Source organism: Marmota marmota, unplaced genomic scaffold (genome assembly GCF_001458135.2).
Source record: "Marmota marmota marmota unplaced genomic scaffold, marMar, whole genome shotgun sequence".
In the NCBI taxonomy this organism is placed as follows: Eukaryota; Metazoa; Chordata; class Mammalia; order Rodentia; family Sciuridae; genus Marmota; species Marmota marmota.
The window spans coordinates 18,826,441-18,835,933 of NW_026000168.1; positions in this window are offsets into that span (position 1 = coordinate 18,826,441).

The following is a 9,493-nucleotide window of genomic DNA, read 5'->3' on the forward strand; positions in this document are numbered from 1 at the left end:
ACCCTGAGAGGGGCGGCAGGTGGGAGCCTGGGTGGGACAGTCCCTCCCCCGTGGGGTCCCGCTACCGGAATGGGGTGGCCGCGCATCCAACCCAGTCGTGGGGCGCGGGAGCTGCCCGAGGGCTGGGGCGCCCCTTGGTGGCTCAGCGCGCTCTCGAGGCGAAACCTGGCGGGGGCGGCGGGCGGTGCATCCCGGCCTCGTTTAAGGGGACGGAACTGGAGAGGTGCTGACCCCTGCCTTTGATATGCACCCGATCAGGGGAGCTGGGGGTATTGGACCCAATTTCAGGCTAAGGAACCCAAGGCCCACGGAGGCGAAGGTGTTTCCTCAAAGTCACCAGCCAGGGTGGGGCAGAGCCGGTTTGCAAGGAAGGTGTCCCCGACTCTCGTAGACCCCCCTTTTCCCCACCCTGTCGCATAACCTCCCTACATGGCTGTCACCACTGTCTGCATGAATCTCTCTCCCTCTCTGACACCGCAAGTCCCTTCTCCCCTGGAAGTGACCACATCGTTCCACCACATTGTTTCCTGCATAGCCGTGGGCATCGCAGATCCAAGGAACAGAAAAGGCAGGTGTTGCTAGGGGTCAGAGGACCAGTGAGCAAGGCCAGTCTTCCAAATGGCTTGGGCTCAAGTGATGATAACAGGACGAGTTGGCGGGAAAGAGAACTCTGGGCACCAGAGGGTTATTTCAGATCTGAAGAGATGGCATTGGAGCAGAGCCCTGAAGGACACCGGATCTGGTGCTTGGCATTCCAGGAAGGGGACCGGCCAGTGTCAAAGCTCCGAGGTGGGCGTGAGCCCAGGAGGGGATGCTGGGGCCATGCTGGACAGAAAGAAGTCCAGGGGGGTGAGAGGAGACAGCGCCATGCAGAGCCCAGAACTGTGCGCAGGTTGCCAGCGCGGAGTTCAGTGGGAAGACTCTGAGGATGAAGGAGGGGTGAGTCACTGGGTTGGTGGGTCCAAGTGTCCCTTTGCTGCTCTAAAAGAGACTCCACCAGGGGGTGGGGAGAGCCAGGCAGGCCACAGAGACCCCACTGTGGGTCCAGGCACCAGGCTCCGTGGTGCACACCTGTCATCCTAGAGGCTCGGGAGGCTGAGGCAGGAGGATCGCAAGTTGGAGGCCAGCGTCAGCCACTCAGCAAGGCCGTAAGCAACTCGGTGAGACCCTGTCTCTAAATAAAATATAAAAAGGGCTGGGGACGGGGCTCAGGAGTTCAGTGCCCCTGGGTTCAGTCCTGGTACCGAGAGAGAGAGAGAGAGAGAGAGAGAGATTAGAAAGACACACTGCTTGTATGGTTGGCTGGGACGTTTCTGCTGGATCTCAGAGCCACTATGGAAGGTGACTGGAGGTTGCCCGGTGAGGGAGCCAGGGATATGAGGGGCCACTTCAGTCTGGGGTCTTGATTGATTGCATGACTGCAGTTACCCACCCCAGTTGCCCAGGTGTGTGAGGGTCTCCAGAGGATCCCAGCCCCCGGCCATCTAGTTATTCTGGCCACCAAGTCTACCCAGTTGAGGCATCGTGCACATGGGCTAGTGTGTCGTCCTGAACGTCCCCTGTCCAAACTCCTGCACTCCTGGGTCCCCCGCCCCCGCCGGCCCATCATCCTCAGATACGGTCCACTCCAACCCTGCATAGGCTGCTTCCAAAACACCTCTCAGATGCATCATTATGACCTCAGAGCAAAGCCTCATCCATGTCACATGTTGAGGGACCCTCGTGACCTGGACATTGGGACGGATATTACAGAGAGACCAGTGCATCAGGGCAGATGGGCGAGGCAGATGTGCCAGGTGGTGTCACTCAGAGATCCGGCCTCTGATAGTGCTATCATGCAGATGTTATTATTATCATCACACGCATTTTATTTTATAGAACAGGAAATGTCAATCGTGGAGGGATAAAGAAAAATCCCAAATGCCCACAGCCAGCACCTGGTGGAATTGAGACTTAACCCTAGAGAGTATTGAGAGGGCTATGTAAGTCAGCTTTCCGTTACTGTAACAAAATGCCCGAGATAAATCAAGTTGTAAGTGGAAAAAAGGTTTATTCTGGCTCCTAGTTTCAGAAGTTTCAGTCCAAGGTTGGTTGGCCCTGTTGTCTTTGGGTCTGTCATGTCCTTTTCTGTGAGCACATAGTGGAGGTGACTGTCCCATCGTGGCAGTCAGGAAGCAGGGAGAGAGAGACACAGGGAAAAGATCAGGTCCAGACTGTAATAGAAGAAGACATCGCACACCATGAGGTTCCCAGTGCGGAGTCTGTTTGGGGCTTTCTGTGTGTGGGGGTATGTGTGTGCACATGGAGGGTCGGTGGGAGGTGATTGGGAGGTCCTTTTCCCATAGTTGTGAGGCCACTCCTCCACCTTGATGTCCCTGTGCAGACACCCGGGGTGCCTTTAGCCCTCCCTTCCACCGGGCCCACTCCTAGATCATCCTCAACTCAGGCAAACGGCTGCCTTGATCAGTCTGGCCTCTACCCCAGGCCGAAGGAGGATGGTGACCGTCCCCCTGTGGGGTGAGGTGCTGGACGCAGGGCCAGAGCCGCTCTTTGAAGAGGTCACATTTGAAGGCATTCCTTCCTTGGTGCTGATCTTGGGCGATCCCTCCCTCCCCTGTCTCCTCGGTTCCAATGTCACCTCCTTGGGAGAAAGACCCTGTCTCCTCCACCTGTGTCCCCAGCCCTGGTATTAAAAGGTGACACTGTGGGGTCAGCTCTGCGGGGGGGGTCAGATCCCAGCTCTGCCACCTCTGAGCGTCGAGATCCAGGCGGGTGGCACTTGCTGGGGTTCTTGGGGCTCTCGATTTCTCGGTCATTCAGTCCTTGGTGGGCTGGGGGGGGGGTCCCTTGTCCTAGGACCCCAGACCAAGGGGAAGACCTGTTTTTGTGATTCAGTGGGACTCGCTGCAGAAAGCTGACCCCAGATCTCTCTGCCCAGTGGGTCCCCTCTGCTGGGACCCAGGGAAGCAGAGGATGCCTCTCAGCCGCTGCGGCTCAGGTTGAGCCCAACCCCGCGACTCTGGGGCAGGTGACAATTAGCCGCGTGCTTTGGCGCCACCTGCTGGACACAGCAGGGAAGGCCGCTGAGGTTCCCCGGGCACAATAAGGCTCATCACTGTCGCGCAGGGAGCCCCCCGGGGGTGCCCAGGGTTTTCATTTTCCTTTCTTTGCTCTTTGGGAAATTTCAGCATAGAAAAAGCTTTGACTGCTAAACTATTTAGTACCACGCTGGCTCAATCATCAATCAACCAATCAATCAATCATCTATCTGTATCAATATGTGGGTCCTGGGGATGGAACCCAGGGGCCCTCGACCCCTGAGCCCCGTCCCCTGCCCTATTTATTTTTTATTTAGAGACAGGGTCTCGCTGAGTTGCTCAGGGCTTTGCTAAGTGGCTGAGGCTGGCCTCCACCTTGCGATCCTCCTGCCTCAGCCTCAGACGTTCACAGATCCATGCGAGGAGAGCGAGAGAAATGGCCGTAGAAGCCACGAGGTGTCCAAGTAGGGCTGTGACCCTGTCCCATGCGGGCCTTCTCTCGAGCCTCCTCCAGCGTTTGGCCCCATTGTGACAGGCACGGGGTTCTCTGCCCGGGGAAGATCCTCGCTGGGTCCCATCTGTGAAAGCTCTTGCTGTGTTGAAGCTGTCACCTCTAGGCTCTGTCTCCCAGAGGAGCACAGGTGGGACAAGATGGGGCCTGGGGATCCCTGCTCACAAAAGCTGGGCAGCCACCGGAACCCAGAACCTCCCTGTGCCCCATCAGTCTGCTTTCCTTGACTGTGACAAAATGCCTGAGGTAATCCACCAAAAATAAGGGAAGGTCGATTCTGGGTTAGGGTTCCAGAGGGTTTCAGTCCATTATCTGATGACCCCTGGGCTGGAGGCCACAGCAGAGGGGACCTATTCACCTAAGGTAGGGGGAAGCCAAAGGGGGGCGGGGAGGAGAAAGGGCCAGGGTCAAGGACATGCTCTGAGTGACCTAACTTTGTCCTATGAGACTCCACCTCCTAAATATTTGACCATCTCCCAGGAGTGTCACAGTCTGGGGAACCAAGCCTTGATCACCTGGGCCTTTGGGGACACTTAAGATCCAAACTGTCCACCTTCCACCTGGTCTAATAAGGACCCAGCTCCTCCCTCTGAACTGTGGCTGCACAAATCGTTTATTGAGAATCTACTACGAGGCGCCCTCTCTACCCGGTGACCTGGAGCAAGGGACTCATGTCCAAGGTCACCCTGGTGTGACAGTGTCTCTTTCCACAAAGCATCTGGAGTGTGGCTGTTCTTGGGTGCCTCCGGGTTCTCTGGGCTGCATTGTACCTCACTGGTCACTGGCCTGCTGACCGCCGGCTCCTGGTCACCTTGGGAAGAGGAGCTTATCGCGGTCCCACCCCGAGGCCTTCCTGAGGATGCTCCCTGGCCGGGGCAGCTCATCCCATGGGCCGGGCCCTTCCTCTGGGCCTGGAATCTGTCCCTCCCTTCAGATCTCCCGGGTCAGGCCTGTGACCCTGGCCACGTGACTTCCTCCGGGGCCTGGCCCTGGTTCCCTGCCTGCCTCCCAGCCCTCTCTGCCTGGTTAGTGACTCATCCTGGGCCTGACGTACCAGGCAGGGCTCAGCTGGGGACAAGGACGCCCACAGCTTGTCATGTTGGGGAGAAAGTGCATCCTGGGGTCCAGCCCTGACCCTGGCCCAACAGCACTTGTGCCTCCAGGGAGAGCCTCTCCGCATGTCCCCTGCTCCTGGTGTGCACACACTCCCTGAGAGGCCTCTGTCCCCGATGTCCTGGAGTCGAGAAGACCTCTTTGGAGAGCTCTGAGGATACATCCCAGTGCCACTCTGCCCTTGCTGTGTGACTTTCGGAAAGTGAATCCACTTCTCTGGGTCTTAGTTTCCCTGTTTTTTTTTCAATTCAAAGAAAAAAGCCTCCATCTTTAGAACATGTGACAGTTAAATAAAATGACACACGTGTCCTGGTGCCTGGGCCCCAGCGCCAAAGGATAAAATGGGGATCTCTGGGGAGCAGATCTCAGGAATTGGATTCTATTAAAACTTTCAGGGAGGCTGGGGCTGGGGCTCAGGGGCAGAGCACTTGTCTAGCACGTGCGAGGCCCTGGGTTCGATCCTCAGCACAGCATAAAAATAAATAAATAAATAAATAAATAAATAAATAAAGGTTTTGGGTCAACTAAAAAAATATTTTTTTGGGGTGCCAGGGATTGAACTCAGGGGCACCCGACCCCTGAGCCCCATCCCCAGCCCTCTTGTGTATTTTATTTAGAGACAGGGTCTCACTGAGTTACTCAGGGCCTTGCTTTTGCTGAGGCTGGCCTCCAACTCGCGATCCTCCTGCCTCAGCCTCCCCAGCCGCTGGGAGGACAGGTGTGCACCACCGCGCCCGGCTCTTTACTCTTGATGCCAACATTCAAGTCCTAAACCTCAGGGCCCCTGTGTCTCCCCTGAGCAAAATTTTTTTTGTACCAGGGACAGAACCAGGGGTGTTTGACCACCGAGCCCCGTCCCCAGCCCCCCTTTAAAAAAAATGCATTTTGAGACAGAAATTTTTAATGACCAAGTGGACGTGGTCTTCTATCAAATACGGGTTTGGGTCACCAAAGAAAGAGGTCACGTTGGCAATGGCTTCTCTTTCACCAGAATTTGTTTTTTCTTTTCTTAAATTCAAGTTAAAATGAATAAAATGAATAAAAATAAAACCCCCATCAACCTAACCCACCTGGTGCGCCCTGGGCGCAGTGTGATCTCCCCACGTTGGACGTGCGGAGCCGCGCATTGGACACCAGGTGGCGCCAGAGCTGCACCTAAACTCTCTCTGCAGCCACAGCCTTGGGCTCTGCTCATCAGCCTGGTTCCTGGAAAACCCTTCAGGATTCCTCTTAAGAGGAGCAACTAGTTTTAGTGTAACTCAGTGAATTTGATGCATGGGATGAATTTTCCCGCCAGGAAAGGGAGGATTATTGCACTCTGCCCAGAGTGTTTTGGGTCCATTTTCTTGGAAAGCAAAATACACAATGAGATCCCCAAGTGAGATGAGGGTCTGAATTCAGCCTTGGCCTCAAACTCATCTTGAAATGTGAGTCTTCTTGGAGTCCAGGTTTCCTTCCATCTTCCAAGAAACCAGTGGCATTTCTCCAAACTCCAGAGGTCCACGTAGAAAATCGATCCTCAAGATTTTGTCTTGCAATTCTGGATCTCAAGCCCAGGACCCCCATAGGTGCTAGGTAAATTCTTAGAGAGACCCTGTCTCAAAATTTTAATAAAAGGGTTGAGGACATAGCTCAGTCACAGAGTGCCCCCCGGGGTTCAATCCCAGGGACCCAAAAGAAAAAAATTGCTAAGGAAATGTGACATGTGAAAGATTGGAGAATAGAGGGTGACTTTTAAGAATTCAGAACTCAAGTAGATATTTGCTTAAAAGTTTAAATGGCCTCCAACTCGCGATCCTCCTGCCTCAGCCTCCCGAGCCGCTGGGAGGACAGGTGAAATTTTTTTTTTTAAATTTCAACCTTTAATTGACGTGACATCTTGACTTATATCTGGAGTACACTATTATAAATCTATACAGGTTTAAATTGTTTTGTGATCACATTATGGTAATTAACCATAATTTATTTTCTCAAATTGTATCATTTCTAGGTAGTAAGGAGGCTCAGAATTCTTCCCCTCTACTGAGTTGTTTTTAATACATAAAAATGTCATGCGTCCTTTTGCACAAACTTGTTTGAATTACTAATTCAAATGATGCTTGAAAGAATGATATTATATCTAACTATTTAGAGTCAACATATAAATATTTATTTATGACATTTTAACGTGAAAATGTGCAGTGATTGTTGTGAAATTGCTTTCTCTCATGCCATATTTGGAAAAGGGAGGGTTTGCTTTCATTGCATTTAATTCATTTAAAAAGCTGAGGTACCCAAATACAGTAAAACTCTTATAGCCTGCTAAAATCACCTGTAAATTGGTGCATCCGATGGAATTATATTCGTGTTACTTCAAATAATGTAGTTACGGAAATATAAAAATTTTGGATAAAGCAGGGATGAGAAGAAGACATGGATTTTCAGTGCTGTTCAGAAATTAAGACCTCAGTTCATCGTTGCTTTAAAATGACTGGAAAGTCCTATTTTTCTGAAGGTAAAATTCCACAATAGCAGCAAGAAAAATGAGTCTCCTTTCTCCAGAGCATAAACAAGAGTGAGAGGACATTTCTAACTACAAAACCTAACTGTGCAGAATGGGCGAGGTCACACACGTCTGGAGTTATGCCGCTGGGTCCAACATTTTTTGGTGGAGGATGTGTACCCAGGGGTGTGTGTCCACTGAACCACATTCTAAGTCACCCCCACCTCTTTTTTTAAATTAAGAGACAGGATCGTGCTAAGTTGCACAGGGCCCTGCTGCATGGCTGAGGCTGGCTTTGAAATCGCGATCCTCCTGCCTCAGCCGCCCATGCTGCTGGGATTTCAGGCGTGCACCACCACACCCAGCTTCTCTCCAAATTTTCTATCACACACGAATGTATCCATTCAACAAACCCATCAAATACATGCAACTTACTCACTGAAATATTACATGTAAGTATTTTAAATATAGGTGTGTAGCTATGTCTGGGTTAATATCTCATTTTTATTAGAAAGGCATGGGGGTGCGTGCCTATGATTGCAGCATTTGGGAGGCTGAGGCTAGAGGATCGTAACTGCAAAGCCAGCCTCAGCCACTGAGCGAGGCCCTAAAAATCTTAGCAAAACCTTCTCTCTAAATAAGATTATAAAAAGGGCTGAGGATGTGGTTCAGGGGTTAAGCACCCAGGGTTCAATCCCTGGTACCAAAATAATAATACTTTGCTGGGTCCTTGTCATGTCCTTAAAACTCACCAGGGCTCCTGTCACCTTCTGTATCCTAAGGTAAAAATGGAAGAAAGAGATCCTGAAGGTCGACTGGCCCAAAGCTGTCAGGACTGGGACATGCAAACGTACCTGCAGGAGGATCTGTGTCCCTGATGAGCTCAATAAAGACACGAGTCAAGTGCAATTTGCTTAAAGGTGAAGAACATAACAGGGTGCACATTTTTTTTTCTCTGCAAATGCATTTGCATGAAAAGATGCCATTTAAAAAAAATATGCATGAGCCTACAGACCTGAGTGGGATGAGGCTCAACTTCTCTAAATAGTCTTCCTAACAAAATGCCTCTCAGACCATTCATTATTAGGGAAATGGGAAGAAGAATTCTTTCTCCCTCCAATATGCAAATTTCCATGGCAGCCTCTGGAAGCCACTCCTCCTTCTCTCTTTTCCCTTCATTGCCCAACCATGCCTGGATTCTATTTGATGCAAATTACAAAACTTTCCTTTAGACATTAAAAAAAAATGACCATATGTCCTAGAAATCGTTCCTTGGGATGACCTTGAATTTTCATGGGGATATTTTCCTGCAAGGGAGATTTCTTGGGCTCTCTCCATGCATCCTCATCCAGGAACATGGCACGTACAGTAAACTGTACAATATTTGGTAAATTAAAGTCATATAAAGTTGCATTGGAAAGAAGACCCTCCAAAGCAAAGAGAGTCAGTCTCTTGGATGACCCGGATTTACAATAGCTTTCTGTTGCCTTCATTCTGGTTGATTTAGGAACAAGGTGATTTTCTTAGCACATCCTCCCAGAAAATACCAAGAATTGCACCCTCTGAAGTCAGATGGCTTGCAAGGGTCAATAAGATCTGCCCTTGAAAGGGTGAGTATCCGACCTTGAGAAGCCCAGGAGCCTTAGCTCCTGTCACCTGTAAACAGCAGCCAGACTCATCAGGTGAGTCCTGGAGATCGAGTGGCTGCAACAGGGTGAAGCACGTGTGCAAATCCGGGAGGGCTTCCTGCCACCAGTGGTCCCTGTGGAATGGCTCTGTTTTTCACAGTTGACCCTCATCCGTGTCACTTGGTCGACTTCACAGAGTTCTCTCTATATCGGATCCCCTCCATCACCCACTCAGAAAGGCTGAAAAATCTCCAGAATGTCTGAGTCTGTTGGAAATCTCAGTCCAGAGACAGGTGGTGGAATTTTAGGTCTATTTGAATCCCCCTCTACAGCTGCATAATTTTGATATTTTTCTTATCACAAGTTGGCCCATGGGAGCCAAGTCCAGTTATTAAATATTAAGCAAGGACACACTTGGATATTTTTTTCCTAGTTCAATAGGTGGAATCTCTGTGGTCCACAGAACCATAATTCAAACAGTTTCAGGTTCCCTGCATTTTAAGGTGATAATTAAGAATAAGGATCCAACCTAACCTGGAAGTCTGAGTCCTCTCAGAGTCCAGGTTTTTCTCCTACTTCCAGAGAGCATGGGTATTTCTCCAGACTCAAGAGGCCCAGGTATAAAATTGATACTGAATTTTTTTTTCTTGCATTGCAGAGGATCAAGCCCAGGACTGCACACATGGCAGGCAAGGTCTTTACCACTGAGCCCCACCCCACC